Raw genomic sequence first — 27,923 nt, forward strand, 5'->3', positions numbered from 1 at the left:
TTTATTGTGTGACTATATAACTTTGTATCACTGTCAGAGTAAATACGGTAACACCGCAGGGAACTGAAGGAGGATTTGATGGGCGAACCGGGGCTGATCCACCCACAGAAATATCAGCCCAGCAGTGTGAATCAGGAAGCGCTGAAACTCATCCTGGCTTCCAGACACGAGGCGGAGAGTTTCACTGAGGATTGAAATTGTCCCGTTTGTCTTGATTTCTTCACCGATCCGGTTATACTGGAGTGCGGCCACAACTTGTGCCGCGCCTGTGTCACCCGGCCTCGCGAACACCAGGAGGCGACAAACTCCTGGCCGGAATGTAGAGAGGAATTTACAGACAGAAACCTCCGGGTCAATCGGGCCTGAGCGAGTCTGGCCCAGAAAGCGCGAAAATTAAACCTGAATGGGAAAGAGAAGGAAAGTAAACTTCACTGTGAGGAACATCGGGAAGAACTGAAGCTGTTTTGTGAAACTGACCAGAAACTGATCTGTGTGACGTGCCTTGCGGGGAGAGACGGGCAGAGTGACGAGTCGCGCCGCTTCCTGCCCATCAATGAAGCTGTTGAGATCTACAGGGTAAAATGAACCAGAGATTCACTTGATCCACTCTTTCACTCGCCTGTTTTCACAAACACTTTTATTCTGTGATTTTCATCCCAATCCCGGGATCAGCTGAAATCTTCCTTAGATTCTCTCACAGAGAAGAAATCGGCGGCTCTAGAAACGGAATTAAAACAGAAACAGCAGATTTCCGCAGTTAGGGTAAGGTCTCCCTGTGCTGATTTTCTGGGATCTCGGTTAGTTTTGTTCCCTTTATCGCGGTACGTTAATTATGTTTCACATTTCATTTGGTAGGAGCAGTCGAGCAGTCTGCAGACCCGCATCACATCCGAGTTCGCTAAAATGCACCAGATTCTCAGTGAGAAAGAGCAGCGTTTAATCAGAGATCTCAGGGAACAAGAGGGGGAGATTCTAGAAATAATGGAGAAAAACCTCCGAGAAATTCAAGAGAATCTAAATTCTATTCAGGAGAAACTCTCAAAGTTGCAGAAACAAATGGAGCGAAAAGACGGGCTGACATTTCTGAAGGTGAGGATTATATTGCGGGTCAGTTCAGTGAAACTTCACACAGTCACAAAATAACCGATGATAACTGAAATAAATGCAGCATTTGCTGAATAATTCGAAACTGATTTAAATTGATTGTTTTCTCTATTCCGGGGCGGTTCTGTTGTCACTGAACTAACCGGCTCCCACACTATCCGCAGATTCCCAGGAATACCTGCAAACTCCCGGAATGAGTTGTCCTGATCTTGATATTTTGCTTGTAATTATTTCCGTGTTGTGCAAGTTTAATATTTATCTGGCACTCAGATTGCAATCCAGTTACACTTCGATGTTGTGAGTGTGTGGGTGTGTCTGGTGCGGTGGGTGTGAGAGTCACTGTGTCTGTGAGTGACACTGATGTTGAGTTCCAGTATCTGACACACAAATCAGGCTTTTCAAACTACATAGAATGATCGAACCCGACAGCACGGACGGAAACAATTCGGCTCATCTTCCCTGTGCTGGCTTTTTGAAAGAGCAACCAATTAGACCCACTCCCCCTGCTCTTTCTCCATAGCCCTGCATTGTTTTCCTTTTCAAGTGTATATCACTATGGAATCTGCTTCCTCCACCCTGTCGGTCAGTGCATTCCAGATCATCACAAGTCATTGTTAAAAAATCCCCACTCTCTTTTTGCCAATTATCTCAGCGATTTGTGAATGTGATCCCCCAGGTCTCTCTGTTCCTGCACCACATTTAAAATGGTACCATTTAGTTTATTTTGCCTCTCCTCATTCCTCCTTCCAAAATGCATCACTTCACACTTCTCTGTGTTAAATTCTACCTGCCCTGTGTCTGCTCATTTCACCAGCCTGTCTGTGTCCTCCTGAAGTCTTTTACTATCCTCCTCACTGTTTGTGTTTTATTTATTTCAGGAGGAAGCTTGTCGGAAGAGGAGGTAGGACATGCTCTTTACTGAAACTCTGCACAGTTTGGGAAAATAACTCAGGAAAGTGTTAAATATCGATCGATAACATCAACTCTTCAATATTTACAGGATTAGTGACGAAGATCAAGTACTGTCAGTAGCAGATGGCGCCCTGGCTATCGGAAAGTTCAACGGCCCTTTACAGTACACAGCGTGGAGAGAAATGATAGACGCCATTAACCCCGGTAAAACTCTTATATTCCTTTTCCTGATTTATAAATCCAGATGAGAAGAGACTGAACGGGCTCCCAGACCCCGGATTAAATGATCACTGATGTCCGTGTCTAGCCTGGAAGTCAGGAGTCTTTGCTCTGGATAAGGGAGGGCTTGGGGTGATCTTATTGAATTATTCAAGATCCTAAACCGCAGAGAGAAGATAAACATCCACAGGTTTAACACAGTCACAGAGTCTACAACAAAGTAGGGATAGTCTCAAACTGAGAAAAGGGAGGGTGAAAGGGCAGTTTGGATTGAGCGAGGTTGGGTTTTTGAGTGACCCCATTGATCGGGCAGGCAGTGAGTCAGTGAGTCCACTGCTCGCTCCATGAAACTGGTCAGAGGCCCAATCCATTCTCAGGGTTGGGCTTCAGGACAATATTGCTGGCGAGTTGCCCACGGATTTGGAGCGTGGGAAGGTGCTCGGTGATCCTTGAGGATGGAGGCGGGAGACAGGAAATCCGCCAAATCCTCCCTGGAGGCAAGTGAGCAGAAGGCTAGGGGGGAGGGGGTGACAGGAAAATGCAGTGGGTGGGGGCGGGGTTGGGGGAGGTGAAGGGACAAAGCCGAGGAGCGGCAGCAGCATTAAGGACAATTCAGGCACCTCCTGGCCACAGAGAAACTGTTACAAAAGGGAATAAAAGGAAAGAACTTGCATTTCCATGGCGCCTTTCACGACCTCAAGAAGTCCCAAAGCGCTTTACAGCCAATGAAGTAATTTTTATGAGTAGTCACTGATGTAGCAAAAGCTACAACGAATCTGCGCACAAATAACAATGTGATGATGACCAGTTTTGGTGATGTCGGTTGAGGGATAAATCTTGCCCAGGACACCGGAGAGAACGAACTCCTTGCATCATTCCCTATGGGGTTTCCAGCGGTCCCTTTAAGGGCCACAGGTTGGGCCATTCTACAGACTGTTCCGCTGGGCGGGGCTTGCACAGCTCAATGGAAGACCAAGATTGCATTGGGGTCCCATGTACATTATGGGATCCGGTTTGCATAGACTAATGAGGCTTCCCCCATGTTCAGTGCGGGGGCGCTGGATTCCTATTTCGCGGCTGCTGCATCATTGCCCGGCGGCCTTGGTGGGAACCAGGTGGGAAGCACTGCGTGTGATTTTTGCCTCATTACTGCTCCGTTTATGCTGTAAATCCGGGCGATAGTGAGACGTAAATCACTCTCAAATACTTTATGCGGAGGGTATGGAAAGTAAGGGAGGCAGAGTTATCTGAGGGTATCAGCAGCTTCAAGAGAGAGTTTGATAAGAAGCTGGCAAAAAACTGTAAACCCAAATAGGACTGAGATGCCTGGGCTTGGAGAGTGGAATTGTGAGGGCTGAGGAGAGGGGAGGTCTAATTTGGACCCCCTGCCCTATTGGACACCCTGCCCTATATCACAGCAGAAAATACACTTCAAAAGTAATACATTGTGTGAAGTGCTTTGAGACATTTGTCAGGAGCATTAGAAATGTCAGTTTCTCCTTCAGATGTAATTGCAGTGTATTTATTTCCAACACATCCCTTATGCTGGACTGTCTTACCTGTGAAATATTTTACTCACAACAGTACTTTCCTTGTGACCTTTGAAAACAGCTGCTTAAACCCGAGTTTAGAACCACGCTAGAAAGTCATCGCATCACCTTTGAAAGCAGCTTCACACAGTGACACTAATCCCATCATCACTCACTTCCACCTAGACTCTCACCCACTTTCTCTGATCTGCTTTGAGTTATTCACAGTTCTTACTTCAGTTCCTAAATTCACATCAATGTATGTTCTGATATTTTATACCAATATTCCTACTGGATAAAACATCAACATTCGGTTCAATGTTTGGTATTTTTATTTTTATTCTCTCGCTGCATTATTGTCTTTATTTTACATATCCATGGTGCAAGTAACCAATCAGAAGCCAGGCTGCCTGTCTTACTGAGATTGTATTCTCTGCTGGACCCACCTCCTGCTCCATTGAGGATGAACAATTTTAAATATGGAACGCTTCACGAATTTGTGTGTCATCCTTGCGCAGGGGCCATGCTAATCTTCTCTGTATCGTTCCAATTTTTTGGTTCCTGCTCTCGCCCCGAACTCGAAAATTTCATTCACTTTGCCTCCAATTTCCACCCTTCCCTCACCTTCACATGGTCCATCTCGGACTCTTCCCTTCCCTTCCTCAACTTCTCCGTCTCCATCTCTGGGGATAGGTTATCGACCAATATTCACTACAAGCCCACTGACTCCCACAGCTACCTGGACTACACTTCCTCCCACCCCACTTCCTGTAAGGACTCTATTCCATTCTCCCAGTTTCTCCACCTCCGCCGTATCTGCTCCGACGACGCCACCTTCCACACCAGTGCTTCAGACATGTCTTCCTTTTTCCGCAACCGAGGATTCGCCTCTACTGTGGTTGACACTGCCCTCGACCGTGTCAGTTCCATCTCCCGCATTTCTGCCCTCACCCCTGCCCCTCCCTCCCGGAACCACAATAGGGTTCCCCTTGTCCTCACCTTTCACCCCACCAGCCTCCACATTCAACGGATCATCCTCCGGCATTTCCGCTACCTCCAAAGTGATCCCACCACCAAATGTATCTTCCCCTCCCCTCCCCTTTCAGCATTCCGCAGGGACCGCTCCCTCCGAGACACCCTAGTCCACTCCTCTATCACCCCAAACAGCCCTTCCCCTTCGCCTGGCACCTTCCCGTGCAAGCAGAGGAGATGTAACACCTGCCCCTATACCTCCTCCCTTCCCACTGTCCAGGGCCCCAAACACCCCTTCCAGGTGAAACAGCGATTTACTTGTACTTCTCGCAATCTAGTATACCGTATTCGCTGCTCACGATGCGGTCTCCTCTACATTGGGGAGACCAAACGCAGATTGGGTGACCGCTTTGCGGAACACCTCCGTTCAGTCCGTAAGGGTGACCCTGAGCTTCCGGTCGCCTGTCATTTTAATTCACCGCTCCATTCCCACTCGGACCTCACCGTCCTTGGCCTCTTGTATTGTTCCACGGAAGCTCAACGTAAACTCGAGGAACAGCACCTCATCTTCCGATTAGGCAGTCTGCAGCCTTCCGGACTCAATATCGAGTTCAACAATTTCAGATCATAAGCTCGGCCCCCATTTCATTTTCTCTTGTATTTGTTCCACTCCTCTCCCCCCCCCCTTTCCTTTTGTTTCTCTCTCACACCTGGCAGCTATCTATTGCCTTGCCAGTACACTTTACACCTAATCCCAGCCTATTACCATCTCGTCTAGCTTCTAATCTCTTTTACTTCTTTTGTTTCTTTTATTCTTTTGTCCGATCACAGCCCTGCCTTCGATCTATTTTCTTTTCTTTCCAGTTTTGAAGAAGGGTCCAACCCGAAACGTCAACTCAAATTTCTCTCCACGGATGTTGCCTGACCTGCTGAGTTTTTCCAGCATTTTCTGTTGTTATTCCTGTTCCATTGACCCCATTCCCACTAAACTGCTGCCCACCCAACTTCTCTTCCTGGTTTCCTGCTAGCTCACATTGTAAATGGTTCCCTCTCCTCACGTCCTATCCAGCTCCTTTTCAAATCCAATGTCATCACACCCTTCCTCAAAATTACCCACCCTCTATCGCTCTGTCCTTGCACTTGATCTCCAACCTTACTTTCTTCTACAAAGTCCTTGAACGTGCGATCACTTCTGAAATCCCTGGCCATTTTCCCACAACTGCATGTTTGAACCACACTAACCAGATTTTCATCCCTGTCACCAAAGTGGCCCTAATAAAGGTCACAAATGTCTTGCTCTATGACAGCGAGTATAGCGTATTACCCCTCCTCATTCTCCTGGACCTTTCTTGGAAAAGGTAAAGAAGAGGTTTAACAGGATAAAACCAGGGATGATGGACTTCAGTTATCTGGAGAGACTGGCAAAGCCAGGATTGTTCTCATTCTGGCAGAGAAAGTTAATAGAGGTATTTAAAATCATGAGGGGTTTTGATGGAGTGGATAAGGAGGAACTGTCTCCTCTCACATGTGGGTCAGTAACAAGCGGACACAGATTCAATGTAATTGGCAAAAGATCTAAAGGGTTGTTATCATCTGGAATGCACTAACGGACAGGGTGGAGGAAGCAGATTCCACAGGAACATTCATCAGGCAATTGGACATGTCATTGAAGAGAACTAAAAGCTGGGGTGTGGGACTGAATGGGACAGAGCTTTCAAAGAGTCGGCACAGGCACATTGGGTGGAACGGGCTACTTCTGTGATGTAAGATTCCATGGTTCTGGTCCAACCGGTAATTGGATTGGTTCATTTTTCTAGAGTCCGGGAAAGTCTTCCTGCACCCACTCCCCCCGCTCACTCTCCCCCTCCCCCCCGCTCACTCCCCCTCCCCCCGCTCTCTCTGCCCTCCCCAGCTATCTCTCCCCTCCCACGCTCTCCCCGACCCCGCTATCCCTCTCCTCTCCCGCTCTCTCTCCTCTCCTGCTCTCTCTCCTCTCCTGTTCTCTCTCCCCTCCCCCCGCTGTCTCTCTCCCCCTACCCCCGCTCTCTCTCCCCAGCCCGCTCTCTCGCCCCAGCCCGCTCTCTCTCCCCTCTCGCTCTCGCTCCTCTCCCTCCACTGTCTCTCTCCCCCTACCCCCGCACTCACTCCCCAGCACACACTCTCTCCATAGCCCACTCTCTCTCTACCCCCGCTCTCTCTCCCCTCTCGCTCGCTCTCCCCCTCCCCCCGGTCTCTCTCTCCCCCTACCCCCGCTCTCACTCCCCAGCCCTCTCTCTCTCCCCAGCCCTCTCTCTCTCCCCAGCCCGCTCTCTCTCTCCCCAGCCCGCTCTCTCTCTCCCCCCGCTCTCTCTCCCCAGCCCTCTCTCTCTCCCTAGCCCGCTCTCTCTCCCCCCACTCTCTCTCCCCTCTCGCTCTCTCTCCCCTCCCCCGCTGTTTCTCTCCCCCTACCCCCGCTCTCTCTCCCCAGTCCACTCTCTCTCCCCAGCCCGCTCTCTCTCCCCTCTCGCTCTCTCTCCTCTCCCTCCGCTGTCTCTCTCCCCCTACCCCCGCTCTCACTCCCCAGCCCGCTCTCTCTCCGTAGCCCGCTCTCTCTCTCCCCCCGCCCGCTCTCCCCTCTCGCTCTCTCTCCCCTCCCCCCGGTCTCTCTCTCCTCCTACCCCAGCTCTCACTCCCCAGCCCACTGCTCTCTCTTCCCCCTCACCTCACTATCTCTTCCCCCCCCGCTCTCTCTCCCCTCTCGCTCTCTCTCCCCTCCCCCCGCTGTTTCTCTCCCCCTACCCCCGCTCTCTCTTCCCAGCCCACTCTCTCTCCCCAGCCCGCTCTCTCTCCCCTCTCGCTCTCTCTCCTCTCCCTCCGCTGTCTCTCTCCCCCTACCCCCGCTCTCACTCCCCAGCCCTCTCTCTCTCCCTAGCCCACTCTCTCTCTCCCCCTGCTCTCTCTCCCCTCTCGCTCTCTCTCCCCTCCCCCCGCTCTCTCTCCTCCCACCCACGCTCTCTCTCCCAGCCCGCTGCTCTCTCTTCCCCCTCACCTTTCTATCTCTTCCCCCCCCGCTCTCTCTCCCCTCTCGCTCTCTCTCCCCTCCCCCGCTGTCCCTCTCCCCTACCTCCGCTCTCTTTCCCCAGCCCGCTGCTCTCTCTTCCACCCCACCTCACTATCTCTTCCCTGCCTGCTCTCACTTCCCTCCCCCTGCTGTCTCTGTCCCCACCTGCATGCTGTCTCTCCCCACCCCACGCTGTTTCCCTCCCCCTACCCCCTCTCTCTCCTCAGCCCACTCTCTCCCGCCGCCGCTCTCTCTCCCCCTCCGCTCTCTCTCCCTCCCTCTCTCCCCCCCCGCTCCCTCTCTCCCCCCCGGTCTCTCTCCCCCCTCTCTCTCCCCCGCTCTCTCTCCCCTCCCCTTGCTGTTCCTCTCCGCTACCCCCGCTCTCTCTCCCCAGCCCGCTGCTCTCTCTTCCCCCTCACCTCGCTATCTCTTCCCCCCCGCTCTCTCTCCCCTATCCCCGCTGTCTCTCTCCCCACCTCCATGCTGTCTCTCCCCACCCCACACTGTTTCTCCCCTCCCCCGCTGTCTCCTGTGTTTCTCTGGTCTTTATCTCTGGGTGCTGCTTCCGGTACAGCGCTGATTTGGGGCCGAAAGCGACGTAAATCGACCCCTCGGTCATAAACCCTGGAGTGGCAGCAGATTCCATGAACACAACCCAGAGCCCGGGTGGTCACTTTAAAAAGGGAAGTGTTTGAATAAATCACAGCAAAAAACGAAATCACTGACTGTGTTATTTTAACTTTCCCCCAGCTCCAGCCTCTCTGACTCTGGATCCAAACACAGCGAATCCCCGGCTCATCCTGTCTGAGGACCGGACCAGTGTGAGACTCGGAGACAAACATAATCTGCCTTCCTGTTTTTGAAACTGAAATAAAGAATAGATTTGCCTTTCTAATCTAGGCTTTATTAACTTTAAAAATCCTGTAGCACATCTTTCAACACCCAGTCCCAACCAAGGCTGGAAAGAACTGAATTTAAGATGGCCACCACAAATCACATGACATCAACTACCAATGAGTTTACAGCATATATCTCAAGGCAGGAAACAAACAACCAATTACAATACTTCTTACTAAACATAAAGAATAATCACCACATTCACCCGTCCTTTTAAAATATACTCCAACCTAAATAACCTTTACAATTTATAATTAATTATTTACAACTAAAACTATACACAGACAAGAATAAAACTATTCAACATGACACAATACTAAGTGAGCAACAACAAATAGTAACATTGCACATAAGTATTAAGTATCTCTCAACTAAAACAATATAATATAATATTTCAACAATTTTAAAACATTACTATCAATTTAAAAGTCCATTTTCAATCGGTCGACCGGATATCTTGTTCGTGTCGACCTTCTTAACCTTGGTGAAATTCCTTGCCCTCCCACACCAGGAGACACAGAAGCATCTTCTGCAGGAAGGCTATCCATATCCTGATTTTCAATGGTTTCTGGATTAGACATCCCATCAGGAGGTAAACTGGGATGGTCATGAACATCCATCGAGGGCTGACTAATAGAAGTATAATTATCTGCAATCGGATTGGAAATATTCGTAGTATCTGTAACAGCATCCACATTATCTGAATCATGACTATTGTTAATATCCTCAGAAGAGGGCTGGCCACCACAAGGAGCCAAGTCTTTAATTGAAACGGTACTTTCTTTCCCATCTTGGAATCGAATATGAGCATATTCGGAATTTGCCTCCAACAGCTCCACCTCCTCCACTAAAGGATCATATTTTGACAATCTAACATGGCGTCGAAGCAGCACAGGTCCCTGCATAGTAAGCCATGAAGGTACCGAATATCCCGTAGTAGATCTGCGCAGATAGTTAAAGAGCCTTTCATGGGGGGTCACATTAGTAGCCGTTGAAAGCAATGATCTAATGGAATGCAGGGCATCAGGCAGTACCATTTCCCACTGTGTATTATTAAGGTTCCGGGATGTCAAAGCCAACATAACTGCCTTCCAGATCACCCCATTGTATCGTTCGCACTGTCCATTACCCTGGGGATTATACGGGGTAGTTCTGCTAGTAGAAATTCCCCGACTCTGAAGGCATTCCTTCAACTGGGAAGACATAAAAGAACTTCCCTGATCCGAATGGATATACGCAGGCATCCCAAAGATGACAAAAAGTTGAGTCAGACATTTGATAACTGTAGCAGCTGATACATCTGTGCAAGGAAACGCAAAAGGGAACCTTGAAAACTCATCCACAACAGTAAATATATATCGGTTTTGAGTAGTTGAAGGAAGAGGCCCCTTAAAATCGACGCTCAAACGTTCAAAAGGAGAAGTAGCCTTTATAAGATGAGCTCGTTGAGGCTTAAAGAAATCCGGTTTACACCGAGCACAGATAGAACATGATGAAGTCATCTGCTTGACGTCTTCAACTGAAAAGGGCAAATTCTTACTGCGTACGATGTGTATCATCCTCGTAACCCCAGGATGGCATAAGGCATTGTGAAGATTAATAAGCGTATCTCCGTGAATCACAGAACAATAAGCCCTCGACAGCGCACCAGCAGCAACATTATCCTTCCCCGGGCGATAAACTATATCAAAATGGTAACATGCCAACTCAATCCTCCACCTCATTATTTTATCATTCTTGATCTTTCCAAAATGTTTGACATCAAACATAAAGGACACAGACTTTTGGTCAGTTACCAACGTAAAATGTCACCCCGATAAATAATGTCTCCATTTACGCAGTGCTTCTACTATTGCATTTGCCTCTTTCTCTATTGAAGAATGTCTTTTTTCACTATTGTTCAAGGTACGTGAGAAAAAGGCCACAGGTCTTCCATTTTGGTTCAGAGTAGCCCCAATTGCAAAATCAGAAGCGTCCGTCTCAATCACGAACCTGCTCATCAATAGAATGCACAACTGCTCCAAGGATATCCTTTTTAAAATTATCAAAACACGTCCTGGCCTCCCATGATAGAGGATATGTCGTAACCCGAATAAGAGGCTGGATCTTCTGTGAAAAGTTTGCAATCCAATTAGAATAATAAGAAAACAGTCCAACAACTCGTTGCAAAGCCTTAGAATTAGTAGGACAAGGTAAATCAATCAATGGTCGCAGACGTTCTGGATCTGGTTTAATCCTGTTTCCCGAGATAATATACCCCAATAGATTTACCTCAGTGGTCGAAAAGATACACTTCTCTTTATTAAAAGTTAAACCAACTTTTTCCGCAGCTTGAAGGAATCTTTCTAAATTAGAATCATGCTCCACCCTTGATTTGCCACATACCGTGATGTCATCTAAGTATGAAAAGGTGTCAGAGAGAGAGTTATCACTTATAAAAGCATCCATTGCCCGTTGAAAACAAGCAACACCATTAGTAACACCAAATGGTATTCGGCAAAACTGATACAGCTTTCCACCAGCCTCAAAGGCCGTATATGGTTGATCCTTCTTAACAATAGGAATCTGATGATAAGCACTCTTTAAGTCAATAGTGCTAAAAACCTTATACTGAGATACTTTGTTGATAAGCTCATCAATCTTAGGCAAAGGGTACGCATCTAATTGAGTATACCTATTAATAGTTTGGGAATAGTCTATCACCATTCGTTTCTTATGTCTCTTGTTAGTCGTGACAACTACCTGTGCCCGCCAAGGCAAACAACTAGGTTCAATGATTCCTTCCAATAAGAGACGTTGAACTTCAGAATTAATAAATTCTCTATCCTGACTGCTATACCTTCTTGACTTGGTAGCAATTGGCTTACAATCTGGCATCAAATTGGAAAAAAGTGATAATGGAGAAATGGATAAAGAGGTTAATCCACAAATAGATAAAGGTGGCTTAGTCCCTCCAAATGAAAGACTGAGAGACTCATGTAATTGAAGCACATCATGACCAATCAAAATATCCGCACAGAGATTAGGCAAAACAGATAGGCATATATCAGTATACGTATTACCTAGAAGAATCAATTTCACAAGGCAACCACCAACTACTTGTGAAGTGAGAGTCGTCTGAGCCATACACACCTGATAAATAACAGGTGAAATTTTCAAATGCTTCTCCTTTGCAAACTGAAGACTTATAAAACTCTCGGTACTACCCGTATCTATAAGGGCCTTCACTTCCAACCCATTAACTTGGGCCGTAACTATAGCTTTGTTTAGGCCATGAGGAAATGCAGCAGAAATTGATGCAATAAACGCCCTATCTAAAGGCTGAATAGTCACAGAGGAGGTAATTGAACCTGATGATTTACACACATGTGCGTAATGACCTCTCTTGCCGCATTTACTACACACAGCCTCCCGAGCAGGACACTTCAGACGAGGGTGCCGGACGTTCCCACAAAAATAACACTTCTGAATCCTAGAGGCAACAGCCGCCGAACTAGAAACTGTTTCAGAATCTAGTAAACCACTCCTATTAAGTTCACATAATTCCTTTTCATCCGGAACTGCCGAAGCCACAGTCGCAGGCCGATTAAAAAGAGCATAAGAATCCGAACTTCTCTGAGCCACATCCAATGTAGAAGCTTGCTCAAAAGCACTCTTAAGCTCCAAAGTCTTATTTTCTAACAACCGCTGACGAATTGATCTAGACAGTAATCCATTAATAAAAGCATCCCGTACCGATTCTTCCTTATATTCTTCAGCCGTCACAGCCTTATAATTACAGTTAACACTAAGGCACCGAAGTGCTTGTAAATAAATATCCAAAGATTCTCCCACCTGCTGCCTACGGGCAGATAGAAGGTGACGTGCAAATACCTCATTCTTTGGTTTAACAAAAATCTTTTCCAATGTAGAAATAGCCACTTCGTAAGTTTTACAGTCCAAAATATACTTATACACATCCGGAGCAATGTACTTGATCAGCATATTCAGCTTATTTAGAGACTCTTGATCCAACACGCCCAAAAAGTTTTTAAATGTACAATACCAGTGTTTCCATTTATCATCCACTCCTGCAGAATTAGGGTCAGCATTGAATCGTTCCGGTTGAAGATATCGCTCCATTCTGACATAAAGTTAATAAATTGAAATAAAGAATAGATTTGCCTTTCTAATCTAGGCTTTATTAACTTTAAAAATCCTGTAGCACATCTTTCAACACCCAGTCCCAACCAAGGCTGGAAAGAACTGAATTTAAGATGGCCACCACAAATCACATGACATCAACTACCAATGAGTTTACAGCATATATCTCAAGGCAGGAGACAAACAACCAATTAAAATACTTCTTACTAAACATAAAGAATAATCACCACAGAAACCAAAATGGATAACCTCGCATTTATCCACGTTATATTGCATCTGCCATGCTTTTGCCCAATCACCCAACCTGTCCAAATCATCCTGGAGTTTCTCGGCATCCTCCTCACAGCACACACACTCACCCAGCTTTGTGTCGTCTGCAAATTTGGAGATGTTACATCTAGTTCCCTTTTCTAGATCATTAATATATATTGTGAATAGCTGGGGTCCACGGACCAATCCCTGCGGTACCCCACTAGTCACTGCCTGCCACTCAGAAAAAGACCCGTTTATTCCAACTCTTTGCTCTCTGTCTGCCAACCAGTTCTCTATCCAAGTCAATACTTTGCCCTCAATCCCATGTGCCTTAACTTTACACGCTAATCTCTTATGCGGGACCTTATCAAAAGCCTTCTGAAAGCCCAAATACATCACATCCACTGGTTCTCCCTTATCTATTTTACCAGTTACATCCTCAAAAAATTCCAGCTGATTAGTCAATCACGATTTACCTTTTGTAAATCGATGATGACTTTGTCCAATCCTGTCACTGTTTTCCAAGTGCTCTGCTGTTACATCTTCTATAATGGACTCTAGCATTTTCTCCACTACCGATGTCAGGCTTACTGGGCTGTAATTCCCCGTTTTCTCTCTACCACCTGTTTTGAATAGTGGGGTAACATTAGCTACCCTCCAATCCATGGGTACGGTTCCAGATTCCATCGAATGTTGGAAGATGATCAGCAATGCATCTGCTATTTGTGGGGCCACTTCCTTAAGTACCCTAGGATGCAGATTATCAGGCCCTGGGGTTTCATCCGCCTTTAATCCCATCAATTTCCCTAACACCATTTCCCTACAAATACTGATTTCTTTCAGTTCCTCCCTTTCATTAGACCCTATGTTCCCCGGCATCTCTGGGAGGTTACTTGTGTCCTCCTTTGTGAAGACAGAACCAAAATATGTATTTAATTGGTCTGCCATTTCTTTGTTCCCCATTATAAGTACCCCCGATTCTGACTGCAAGGGACCTACGCTTGACTTCACCAATCTTTTTCTCTTCACATATCTATAAAAGCATTTACAGTCAGTTTTTATGTTCCCTGCAAGCTTACTCTCATATTCAATTTTCCCCTTCTTAATTAATCCCTTTGTCCTCCTTTGTTGAATCCTAAACTGCTCGCAATCCTCAGGTTTACTGCTTTTTCTGGCCAATTCAATTAGATCAGGACTGGGCTGTATCTTCACTCCATTTACCCGCTTTGTTTCTGTAACCCTTAATACCCTTATCCACAAAATCTATCGACAGTAGCTCCAGTCTTGAGTCTAAACGCGCTCCTCTCCCGGATCCAGACAGAAAAGTCTTCTTACTGACGGCCACCCTGCAGATTAATGGATTACATTTCTGAACTTCAGGCCATCAGAGATTGCAGGGATTAAAAGGGAACACAAGATGAAATGGGCCTCACTGTGGGTCAGTTTTCTCTCACTCAAAGGTATCTGATTGGTGAAGTGAAATAAAGAACAATTAAAGAGTAAGAGAGAAGCCGCTGTACCCTATTGACAAGAGTATAATCTCACCAAACATCTCTCCCGCTCCCAGTTCTAATGGTGGGTAATTGACCTGAAATGTTCACCCTGTATCTTTATTCACAGATACTGCCTGACCTCTTGATAATTTCCAGCATTTTCCGTAATTTTCTTTTGTCATTGTCATTGTCATTTGGAATAAACCCGCTGGTTGTTCATCCACAGCAAGTTTAAACATAATGGCCTAGAAATTGGGTTTTGGTTTAGCCAGGGCTTTAGCGCTGGAAATTAGTGCCGGCGCTAAGTCCCCTGCGCGCGCCAAAAATTCAGTGGCGCCGCGCCCAAACGGCTGCCAGCGCTACTGAAGGGTCTTAGCGCCTGGAAAAGGGCGCTAACTGCCGTTTCGCGCCGCAATTCCGGCGCTGCGGCACCCGATGCGGTGCGGCAGGCTGGGGAAGTGCAGGCCTCCTCCTTCCGTTAAGGAGGAGCTGCCTGCACCCGGCCGCGGCCCGCGCAAATCTGCTTAAAAATGAGCCCGGCACCTCGGACAAGTGCCGGGCTTGCATCTGTTCTGGGGGGGGGGGGGGGGAGAGAAGTCCGGGGAGGGAGCTGCGGGCAGGCGGCCGGCGGGAAAGCGGCCGGCCGCCGCGGGGCCTTTAATGCGCCGGCGCTAACTGCAGTAAGGCACCTCTGACAAAACGCTGGTTGCGGCTGCCGCAACTCAATTTCGGAGTTCGGGCGGGTTACCAGGGCAACCGGGACGCTGCGCACACCGATGACGTCATCGGTGCCGGCGCAGCGCTACCGGAGCAACGCCGATTTAGGGCCCCAGGGAATTTCATTACTGGCCATAACTCCGGCACAAGGCCCTCTAGCGCCTCAAATGAGGCGCTAAGGCTACTGAATTTTCAGCCGAATGTTCCCGCCCGGGCTCGAACCGGAAACTTTTCGCGCGTAAAGTGAACATGACAACCACTACACTACGGGAACCGCTGTAGGCGGGCCTTTAACACCGGGGAACTGACCAGTGAACTCCCTCTGTGCTGATTGGTTTACCTTAAACAGCATCACTCAATATAAAGGATGAGCTCACAAAATCAGCCGCAGTGCAGTCTGGTCAAGGACAGCCCTCCTTTCTTTATCAACAGAGGAAGAACAGACATGAACGGGAGTCAGACGCCACAACATTTAATTAGAGGCACAAATACGAGTAACACATATTTCCACATCATTTCACTAAAACATTCTTTCACTTGATGTAAACATTGACTGCATTGAATCTGAAAATGAGCACCGTGTGATATTTTGTTCACTATTGATTCTATTCTCTGCGAGCAGTGACGCAGAATTTTTCGTTGTGTAGCGGTTGTCACTTTCGCCTCAAACGCGACAAGTACCCGGTTCGACCCCTGGCGGAAAAGTTACATTCACCAGCATTTTATGCTGTGCAGTGACCAATCCTGTTAATTTAAAAAACGTTGCCCCAGATTTCTGTTTTCATAAGCAATGAATATTTTAAACGAGGTTCCTAAAATACAATGTGCAAAATGAAATGTGGTTAACAGTTCATTACTTACAAAGGGCAAAATGCGTTATTGAAGTGTGTTTCGCCTTTCTTTCATTCTGTAATTTAAGGTAACCGGTTATTTAATGGTGATTACAAAAGATTCAACTACAAGTCCAATAGTGGCGGCAAAACGAGCGCTGATTTGTGATTTGACCCGCGGACTGCTCGGAAATTTAAACAACCACCGAAGCGAAAATCGGACCCTCGCGAGAACGCTGGTTCAAACCTAGCCGAGTGAGGATCTAACCATTAGAGTCATAGAGTCATAGAGTTTTACAGCACAGAAAGAGGCCCTTCGGCCCATCGTGTCTGCGCCGCCCATCCATCCCTGTCCAGTCTAATCCCATTTTCCAGCATTTGGTCCATAGCCTTGTATGCAATGGCATTTCAAGTGCTCATCCAAATGCTTCTTGAATGTTGTGAGGGTTCCTGCCTCTACCACCCTTTCAGGCATTGAGTTCCACATTCCAACCACCCTCTGGGTGAAAAAGTTCCTCCTCAAATCCCCTCTAAATCTCCTGCCCCTTACCCTGAATCTATGCCCCCTTGTTATTGACCCCCCTACTAAGGGGAAAAGTTCCTCTTTGTCTACCCTATCTATGCCCCTCATCATTTTGTACACCTCAATCAGGTCCCCCCTCAGCCTTCTTTGCTCCAAGGAAAACAACCCCAGCCTGTCCAGCCTCTCTTCATAGCTGAGGCGCTCCATCCCAGGTAACATCCTGGTGAATCTTCTCTGCACCCTCTCCAAAGCAATCACATCCTTCCTATAGTGAGGCGACCAGAACTGCACACAGTACTCCAGCTGTGGCCTCACCAGCGTTTTGTACAGCTCCATCATCACCTCCCTGCTCTTATATTCTATGCCTCGGCTAATGAAGGCAAGTATCCCATATGCCTTTTTAACCACCTTATCTACCTGTTCCGCTGCCTTCAGGGATCTATGTACATGTACACCAAGGTCCCTCTGACCCTCTGTACTTCCTAGGGTCCTACCACTCATTGTGTATTCCCTTGCCTTATTTGTCCGTCCAAAATGCATCACCTCGCACTTTTCAGGGTTAAATTCCATTTGCCACTTTTCTGCCCATCTGACCAACCCGTTTATATCGTCCTGTAGCCTGAGGCTTTCCTCCTCACAATTTACCACCCCACCAATTTTCGTGTCATCTGCGAACTTACTGATCATACCTTTTACATTCTCATCCAAATCATTTATGTAGATCACAAACAACAAGGGACCCAGCACCGATCCCTGAGGTACCCCACTGGACACAGGCTTCCAGTCACAAAAGCAACCTTCGACCATCACCCTCTGCCTCCTGCCACTCAGCCAGTTTATGATCCAACACGCCAAGGCACCCTGGATCCCATGGGCTCTTACCTTCTTGACCAGTCTCCTATGCGGGACTTTGTCAAAAGCTTTACTGAAGTCCATGTAAACCACATCCACAGCATTTCCCTCATCCACCCCCCTAGACACCCCCTCGAAAAATTCAATCAGATTTGTCAGACATGATTTACCCTTGACAAAGCCATGCTGACTATCCCCGATTAATCCTTGCCTCTCCAAGTGGAGACTAATTTTGTCCCTCAGAATTTTTTCCAATAATTTCCCTACCACAGATGTTAGGCTCACTGGCCTGTAATTCCCTGGTTTATCCCTGCTACCCTTCTTGAATAATGGTACTACGTTAGCTGTTCTCCAGTCCTCTGGTACATCCCCTGTGGCCAGAGAGGTTCTGAAAATTTGTGTCAGAGCCCCTGCAATCTCCTCCTTTGCCTCCCACAGCAGCCTGGGATACATCTCGTCTGGGCCTGGGGATTTATCCACTTTTTGGCCTGCTAAAACCGCTAGCACCTCCTCCCTCTCGATGCTAATATGTTCAAGTATGTCACAGCCCCCTTGCCCGATTTCTATGTCTGCATCGTCTTTCTCCATAGTGAACACAGATGCAAAAAATTCATTTAAAACCCCGCCTACATCATCTGGCTCTACACACAGATTGCCACTTTGGTCCCTAATGGGCCCTACCCTTTCCCTGGTTATCCTCTTGCCCTTAATATACTTATAAAACATCTTAGGATTTTCCTTTATTTTGCTCGCCAGTGTTATTTCATGGCCCCTCCTCGCCCTCCTAATTTCTTTTTTAAGTATGCCCCTGCATTTTTTATACTCCTCTAGGGCTTCTTCCGTCTTTAGTCTTTTGTAACTGCCAAAAGCCCCCCTTTTATTTCTAATGCATTTTTGTATATCCCTTGTCATCCAAGGTTCCCTTTGCTTGTTGGTCCCACCCTTGACCTTTACAGGAACATGTTGGCGTTGTATTCTCTCTATTTCCCTTCTGAAAGTCTCCCACTGTTTTGATGCGGATTTTCCTATAAGTAGCTGCTCCCAGTCCAATTTGGCCAGATCCTGCCTTATCATATTAAAATCGGCCTTCCCCCAATTTAGAACCCTTATTTCCGGGCCGTCTTTGTCTTTTTCCATGACCACCTTAAATCTCACCGAATTGTGGTCACTGTCGCCAAAATGCTCTCCTACTGACACTTCCACCACTTGCCCGGCTACATTCCCCAGAATTAGGTCCAGTACCGCCCCCTCTCTTGTAGGACTTTCTACATGTTGGCTCAAAAAGCTCTCCTGGATGCACTTTAAGAATTCTGCACCCTCTAAGCCTTTCACACTCTGACTATCCCAATTTATATTGGGGAAGTTGAAATCCCCCACTATTATTACCCTATTATTTTCGCACTTTTCTGAGATTTGCCTACATATCTGTTCCTCTATCTCCCCCTGACTGTTTGGGGGCCTATAGTACACTCCCAGCAAAGTGCTTGCCCCCTTTTTGTTTTTAAGTTCTACCCATATGGCCTCATTAGAGGAACCCGCTAATATATCATCCCTCCTTACAGCAGTAATTGACTCCTTAATTAATATTGCAACACCCCCTCCCCTTTTACACCCCCCTCTGTCTCGCCTGAAGATTCTATACCCCGGAATATTGAGCTGCCAGTCCTGACCCTCCCTCAACCATGTCTCCGTGATAGCAACAATATCGTACTCCCATGTGTTCAACAACAACTTCAGTTCATCCACCTTATTTGCAAGACTCCTTGCATTAAAATAAATGCCTTCCAGCCCTGCCATATTCTCTTTTGCCTTCACATATTTGCTTTGCCTTCCCAGCTGACTTGTTTTTCCCTCTGTATTTGGCTGTAAATCACCCCCTACTATAGCTCCACTCTGTACCCCATCCCCCTGCCAAGTTAGTTTAAACCCCCCCCAGCAGTGCTAGCAAACCTCCCCGCAAGGATATTGGTTCCCCTCTGGTTCAGGTGTAAACCGTCCGACTTGTACAAGTCCCACCTTTCCCAGAAGCAGACCCAGTGATCCAGGAAACTAAAGCCCTCCCCCCTGCACCATCCCTTTAGCCACGCATTCATCTGTTCTATCTTCCTATTCCTATACTCACTAGCACGTGGCACCGGGAGTAATCCAGAGATTACAACCTTTGAGGTCCTGCTCCTTAATCTTGCCCCTAGCTCCCTAAATTCTTGCTGCAGGACCTCATCCCTCTTTTTGCCTATGTCGTTGGTACCAATGTGGACCACGACCTCTGGCTGTTCACCCTCCCCCTCCAGAATGCCCTGCAGCCGCTCAGTGACATCCTTGACCCTGGCACCAGGGAGGCAACAAACCTTCCTGGATTCACGTCTACGGCCACAGAAACGCCTATCTGTTCCCCTTACTATAGAATCCCCTACCACTATTGCTCTCCCACTCTTTTTCCCCCCTTCCTGGGCAGCAGGAGCACCGCCAGTGCCAGGAAGTTGGCTGCTGCTGCCTTCCCCTGGTGAGTCATCCCCCTCAACAGTATCCAAAGCGGTATACTTGTTTGAAAGGTGGATGTCCGCAGGGGTTCCCTGCACTACCTGCCTGCCTTTGTTGCTCCGCCTGATGGTCACCCCCTGTGCTGCCCTACCCTGAGGCGTGAACAACTCGCTAAACGTGCTATCCACGAGCCTCTCAGCATCGCGTATGCTCCAAAATTCATCCACCCGCAGCTCGAGCGCCACAATGCGGTCTACAAGTAGCTGCAGCTGGATGCATTTCCCGCACACATGGTCGCCAGGGACACTGGCAGCGTCCCTGATTTCCCACATAGAGCAGGAGGAGCAGAACACGGGTCTGAGCTCTCCTGCCATGATATACTCCTTTAATTAATCTAAAAATTTATTCAATACCCCAGTTACAGGTATACTCTAGGGCGCTTTATTTACCAACTGTCCTCACCACAACAGAGCCCCTAGAAATTTAACACCACAGAATTCAAGCTTGTAATGAAAAGAGAGAAATACTCACCAACCAATCACTTACCTGCTCCCTGGTGTCGTCACACCCCGATTACTTTTTACCTCCCTGCAACTACCGAGCTCACAGACTGGAGTTTGGTATTGTCTCTCCTGGCCTCGCCGCCGCCGAGTCTCCCACAGGTCCCGCCTCTCGCTGCCTGCCGCCGCTGCTCTGAGGTCTCTCCTGGCCTCGCTGCCGCCGAATCTCCCTCAGGTCCCGCCTCTCGCTGCCTGCCGCCGCTGCTCTGAGGTCTCTCCTGGCCTCGCTGCCGCTTTTGTACCTCGCCGCCGAGTCTCCCACAGGTCCCGCCTCTCGCTGCCTGCCGCCGCTGCTCTGAGGCCTCTCCTGGCCTCGCTGCCGCTTTTGTACCTCGCCGCCGAGTCTCCCACAGGTCCCGTCTGTGGCTATTATTGGTGATCAGAGCATGGAGACCGAGCCAGTGTCTTTGCCTTTTCCACCTGTCTTCTGAAGCGCCGCCCGGTCCCAGTCCTACAGTTAATGAGCTGTTAGGACGTTAATGTATCCGGGCTGCAGGAGGCCGCCCCAGGCGCAGCAGAGGAGTCTCTGCATTAGTTCTGCGAGGAAACAGTATTTTCCCCCTCTCTCTTCCTCTTCTCTATATCCCTGTGCTTTTATTTCTCTATTTCTACCCCGTCTCAGTTTCGCGAATCATAACATGGCGGGGATATTTTTAGAGACGCGCTTTTCTATAACTTATTGTTTTCCTGTTAATCTTTATTGTTCTGCTTCCACATTCTCAATTAGAAACCTCTCAGCCTCAATTTTTAAATAAAATATGACCGACCTCTTTAGTCAGCGACACGCGAGGGGAGGGTCCCCAAATCAGCGACAACTTTCCCCAAATCCTCCTTACAGTACCGCTATCTGTGTCCGATATGGGAAATATCATTGAGAATTACTTCACTCACTGTAACTCTCCAGCACTCGGGTCCATTGCATTGCATCGACTCCATAGGAGCAGGAGTAGGCCATTCGGCCCTTCGAGCCTGCTCCGCCATTCAATGAGATCATGGCTGATCATCCAAATTCAGTACCCTGTCCCTGCCTTCTCCCCATATCCCTTGATCCCTTTAGCCTCAAGACATATATCCAACTATTTCTTGAATATATTTAATGAACTGGCCTCCACCGCCCTCTGTGGCAGAGAATTCCACAGGTTCAGCACTCACTGGGTGAAGAAATTCCTCCTCATTTCAGTCCTAAATGGCTTACCCCTTATCCTTAGACTATGACCTCTGGTTCTGAACTCCCCGGCCATCAGAAACATCATTCCTGCATCTAGTCTGTCCAGACCTGACAGAATTTTATAGGTTTCGATGAGATCACCTCTCAATCTTCTAATCTCCAGTGAGTATAAGCCCAATCGACAAAATCTCTCCTCTTACGTCATTCCTGCCATCCCAGGTGTCAGCCTGGTGAATCTTCGCTGCACTCCCTCCATGGCAAGAACGTCCTTCCTCAGGTAAGGTGACCAAAACTGCACACAATACTCAAGGTGTGGTCTCATAAGGCCCTGTACAACTGTAGCAAGGCATCCTTGTTCCTGTACTCGAACCATCTTGCTACGAAGGCCAACATACCATTTGCCTTCTTAACCGCCTGCTGCACCTGCATGCTTACCTTCAGCGACTGGTGCACAAGAACGCCCAGGTCTCTTTGCACTTCCCCTTCTCCCAATCTACTGCCATTCAAATAATAATCTGCCTTCCTGTTTTTGCCACCAAAGTGGATAACCTCACATTTATCCACATTATAGTGCATTTGCCATGTTTCTGCCCAATCACCCAACCTGTCCAAATCGTACTGGAGTTTCACGACATCCTCCTCACAGATAACCCTCCCACCCAGCTTTGTGTCGTCTGCAAATTTGGAGATATTACATCCAATTCCCTCGTCCAGATCATTAATATATATTGCGAACAGCTGGGGTCGTAGGACTGATCCTTGCAGTACCCCACTAGTCACTGCCTGCCACTCGGAAAATGACCCGTTTATTCCAACTCTTTGCTTTCTGTCCGCCAACCAGTTCTCTATCCAAGTCAATACCTTGCCCCCAATCCCATGTGCCTTAATATTGCACGCTAATCTCTTATGTGGGACCTTATCGAAAGCCTTCTGAAAGTCCAAATGCACCACATCTACTGGTTCTCCCCCATCCGCCCTACCAGTTACATCCTCAAAAAACTCCAGTAGATTAGTGAAGCATGACTTGCCTTTTGTAAATCCATGTTGACTTTGTCCGATCCTGTCACTACTTTCCAAGTGCTCTGCTATTACATCTTTTATAATAGACTCTAGCATTTTCCCCACTACCGATGTCAGGCTCCCCACTTTTTCTCTACCACAGTTTTTGAATAATGGTGTAACATTAGCTACGCTCCAATCCATGGGTACCATTCCAGAGTCTATCGAATTCTGGAAGATGACCAGCAATGCATCTACTATTTCTAGGGCCACTTCCTTAAGTACCCTGGGATGTAGAACATCAGGCCCTGGGGATTTATTGGCCTTCAGTCCCATCAATTTTCCTAACACCATTTCCCTACAAATACTGATTTCTTTCAGTTCCTCCCTTTCATCAGACCCTATGTTCCCCGGCATCTCTGGGAGGTTATTTGTGTCCTCCTTTGTGAAGACAGAACCAAAGTATATATTTAGATGGTCTGCCATTTCCTTGTTTCCCATTATAATATCCCCTGATTCTGACTGTAAGGGACCTACACTTGACTTCACCAATCTTTTTCCCTTCACATATCTATAAAAGCTTTTACAGTCAGTTTTTATATTCCCTGCTAGCTTACACTCATATTCTATTTTCCCTTTCTTAATTAATCCCTTTGTCCTCCTTTGTTGACTCCTAAACTGCTCCCAATCCTCAAGATTATTGCTTTTTCTAGCCAATTTATATGTCCTCTCCTTGGATCTTATGCTATCCCTAATTTCCCTTGTTAGCCACGGTTGAGTCACTTTTTTGTTTTATTTTTATGCCAAACTGGGATGACCAAATTCTGTAGCTCATCCATTCGGTCTTTGAATATTTGCCATTGCCTATCCACCGTCAACCCTTTGAATGCCATTCCCAAATCAATCCTACCCAACTTGCTCCTCAGACCATCGTAGTTTCCTTTATTTAAATTGAGGACCCTTGTCTCTGAGTCAACTATTTCATTCTCCATCTTAATGAAGAATTCGATCATATTATGATCACTCCGACCCAAGGGGCCTCGTACAACAAGATTGCTAATTAATCCTTTCTCGTTACATAATACCCAGTCTAAGATGGCCTGATCTCTGGTTGGTTCCTCGACATATTGGTCCAGGAAACCATCCCATAAACACTCCAGGAATTCCTCCTCCACAGTATTGTTAATAATTTGGTTGGCCCAATCTATATGTAGATTAAAGTCACCCATGATGACTGCTGTGCCCTTATTGCATGCTTCTTTAATTTCCCTTTTAATGCCATCCCCAACCTCCGCCTTACTGTTTGGAGGTCTGTATACCACTCCCACTAATGTTTTTTTCCCCTTAGTATTTCTCAATTCTACCCATACAGATTCCACATCATCAGAGCTAATATCCTTCATTACAATTGTATTAATCCCTTCTTTAATCAGTCATGCAACCCCACCTCCCTTTCCTTTTTGCCTATCTTTCCTGAATATCGAATTTCCCTGGATGTTGTGTTCCCAGTCTTGGCCATCCTTGAGCCACGTTTCCGTAATCCCAACCAAATCATATTCATTTACCTCTATTTGCGCAGCCAGTTCATCCACCTTATTACAAATGCTCCTCGCATTAAGACACAAAGCCTTCAGGCTTGTTTTTTTAGCGCTCTTAGACCTATTAGAATTATTATTTACTGTGGCCACGTTTGATTTAAACCGTTGATTTCTCTGACTGCCATTTTTGTTTTTCTCCTTCCTATCTTTTGCTTTTATCCCTGTTTTCCTTTCCTCTGTCTCCCTGCTCCGGTTCCCAACCCCCTGCCATTTTAGTTTAAACCCCCCCGAACAGTGCTAGCAAACCTCCCCACAAGGATAATTGTCCCGCTCTGGTTCAGGTGCAACCCATCCGACTTGTACAAGTCCCACCTTCCCCAGAAGCAGGCCCAGTGATCCAGGAAACTAAAGCCCTCCCTCCTGCACCAACTCTTTAACCATGCATTCATCTGCTCTATCCTCCTATTCCTATACTCACTAGCACGTGGCACTGGGAGTAATCCAGAGATTACAACCTTTGAGGTCCTACTCTTTAATCTGCTACCTAGTTCCCTAAATTCTTGCTGCAGGACCTCATCCCTCTTCCTACCTATGTCGTTGGTCCCAATGTGAACCACGACCTCTGCCTGTTCACCCTCCACCTTCAGAATGCCCTGCAGCCGTTCAGTGACATCCTTGACCCTGGCACCAGGGAGGCAACAACCCATCCTGGAGTCATGTCTACGGCCACAGAAACGCCTATCTCTTCCCCTTACGATAGAATCCCCTACCACTATTGCTCTCCCACTCTTTTTCCTCCCTTCCTGAGCAGCAGAAGCACCCCTGGTGCCAGGAAGTTGGCTGCTGCTGCCTTCCCCTGGTGAGAAATCCCTCTCAACAGTATCCAAATTGTTATACCTGTTTGAAAGGGGGATGGCCACAGGGGTCCCCTGCAATACCTGCCTGCTTCTATTGCTCCGCCTGGTGGTCACCCATTTCCCTTCTGCCTGTGCAGCCCTACCCTGCGGCATGACCAACTCATCAAACGTGTAATCCACGACCCTCTCAGCATCGTGAATGCTCCACAAACCATTCATCCGCAGCTCCAGCGCCTCAATACAGCCCGTTAGTAGCTGCAGCTGGATACATTTCTGGCACACGTGGTCGTCAGGGACACTGGCAGCATCCCTGAATTCCCACATAGAGCAAGAGGAGCATAACACGGGGCTGGGCTCTCCTGGCATGATTTACCCCTTTAATTAATTTAAATTAATTCAATACCACCAGATAAAGATATACTCTAGGGCGTTTATTTACCAGCTATCCCCACTACACCATAGAGACCCAAGAAAATATAAACCGCAGAATTTAAGCTTGTAATGAAAAGGAGAAAGAAATACTCACCAACCAATCACTTACCTGCTTCCTGGTGACGTCACACTTGGATTACTTTTTACCTCTCTCCCCTGCTGCTGAATTGGTCGGGCCTTGCCTCGCTGAATCAGCCGCCGCTTTTAAACTTCCGCCGGTCACTGCTCCCTCACAGGTCCGATGCTCTGGTCGGGCCTCGCCTCGCTGAATCAGCCGCCGCTTTTAAACTTCCGCCGGTCACTGCTCCCTCACAGGTCCGATGCTCTGGCCGGGCCTCGCCTCGCTGAATCAGCCGCCGCTTTTAAACTTCCGCCGGTCACTGCTCCCTCACAGGTCCGATGCTCTGGTCGGGCCTCGCCTCGCTGAATCAGCCGCCGCTTTTAAACTTCCGCCGGTCACTGCTCCCTCACAGGTCCGATGCTCTGGTCGGGCCTTGCCTCGCTGAATCAGCCACCACTTTTAAACTTCCGCCGGTGACTGCTCCCTCACAGGTCTGATGCTCTGGTCGGGCCTTGCCTCGCTGAATCAGCCGCCGCTTTTAAACTTCCGCCGGTCACTGCTCCCTCACAGGTCCGATGCTCTGGTCGGGCCTCGCCTCGCTGAATCAGCCGCCGCTTTTAAACTTCCGCCGGTCACTGCTCCCTCACAGGTCCGATGCTCTGGTCAGGCCTCGCCTCGCTGATTCAGCCGCCGCTTTTAAACTTCCGCCGGTCACTGCTCCCTCACAGGTCCGATGCTCTGGTCGGGCCTCGCCTCACTGAATCAGCCGCCGCTTTTAAACTTCCGCCGGTCACTGCTCCCTCACGGGTCCAATGCTCTGGTCGGGCCTCGCCTCGCTGAATCAGCCGCCGCTTTTAAACTTCCGCCGGTCACTGCTCCCTCACGGGTCCGATGCTCTGGTCGGACCTCGCCTCGCTGAATCAGCCGCCGCTTTTAAACTTCCACCGGTCACTGCTCCCTCACAGGTCCGATGCTCTGGTCGGGCCTCGCCTCGCTGAATCAGCCGCCGCTTTTAAACTTCCGCCGGTCACTGCTCCCTCACAGGTCTGATGCTCTGGTCGGGCCTTGCCTCGCTGAATCAGCCGTCGCTTTTAAACTTCCGCCGGTCACTGTTCCCTCACAGGTCCGATGCTCTGGTCGGGCCTCGCCTTGCTCACAGCCGCCGCTTTTAAACTTCCGCCGGTCACTGCTCCCTCACAGGTCCGATGCTCTGGCCGGGCCTCGCCTCGCTGAATCATCCGCCGCTTTTAAACTTCCGCCGGTCACTGCTCCCTCACAGGTCCGATGCTCTGGTCAGGCCTCGCCTCGCTGATTCAGCCGCCGCTTTTAAACTTCCGCCGGTCACTGCTCCCTCACAGGTCCGATGCTCTGGTCGGGCCTCGCCTCACTGAATCAGCCGCCGCTTTTAAACTTCCGCCGGTCACTGCTCCCTCACAGGTCCGATGCTCTGGTCGGGCCTCGCCTCGCTGAATCAGCCGCCGCTTTTAAACTTCCGCCGGTCACTGCTCCCTCACAGGTCTGATGCTCTGGTCGGGCCTTGCCTCGCTGAATCAGCCGTCGCTTTTAAACTTCCGCCGGTCACTGTTCCCTCACAGGTCCGATGCTCTGGTCGGGCCTCGCCTTGCTCACAGCCGCCGCTTTTAAACTTCTGCCGGTCACTGTTCCCTCACAGGTCCGATGCTCTGGTCGGGCCTCGCCTCACTGAATCAGCCGCCGCTTTTAAGCACCCCGGAGAGGTTTGATCTCTGGCCCTGTGTCCTGGGATCGGCGCGATTCACATCAGGGAGACACTACTGGGAGGTGGAGGTGGGTATCAAAATGTTGTGGGGTCTGCGAGTGGCCCGAGTGTCTGCCGAGAGGAAAGGGACATTCACCCTGAGCCCGGAGCTCGGATACTGGACTGTGAGGCTGAGACTCGGAAGTGTCTATTTAGCCAACACCTCCCCCTGACCGACCCCCCTCACCCCGAGTGTGGCTCCCCGGAAGATCGGGGTGTACCTGGACTATGAGGGCGGACAGGTGTCATTTTACAACGCGGACAATATGTCCCATCTCCACACTTTCACCCACACTTTCACTGAGAGAATCTTTCCCATCTTCAATCCGGGATCGAATGATGGCGGGAAAATCTCCGCCCCACTGACAATCTGCGGGGTTAAAGGTTACTAACAGGTCCATCCCATAATTTCACCCTGCCTCCTGCCAGCTGCAAACTGATGGGCGTCGGTCTCAGTCACAGGTGGTGCGGATGGTCCAAATGTCACCTGAGGTCAGGGCGGCTACAACCAGTGACAATGTCTTGTTGGTGAGATTTGTTTGTTTAATCGGTGCAGGGGAACAAACT

The 27,923-nt window shown here is 48.4% G+C and overlaps 1 non-coding gene and 1 pseudogene across 1 annotated transcript; one reads left to right on the forward strand and one right to left on the reverse strand.

The window, feature by feature from the left end:
* The first annotated feature begins 874 nt into the window (after positions 1 to 874).
* LOC147096308 (zinc-binding protein A33-like) lies at positions 875 to 27,751 on the forward strand (annotated as a pseudogene).
* On the reverse strand, positions 4,238 to 4,348 carry LOC147096309 (U6 spliceosomal RNA). Its single transcript, XR_015074949.1, has one exon. It is a non-coding gene; the product is annotated as a U6 spliceosomal RNA (small nuclear RNA).
* Positions 27,752 to 27,923: the final 172 nt, after the last annotated feature.

The sequence above is a fragment of the Somniosus microcephalus genome, unplaced genomic scaffold (genome assembly GCF_052327205.1).
Source record: "Somniosus microcephalus isolate GS21.2 unplaced genomic scaffold, FLI_Smic_1.0 unresolved_chr1, whole genome shotgun sequence".
Classification (NCBI taxonomy): Eukaryota; Metazoa; Chordata; class Chondrichthyes; order Squaliformes; family Somniosidae; genus Somniosus; species Somniosus microcephalus.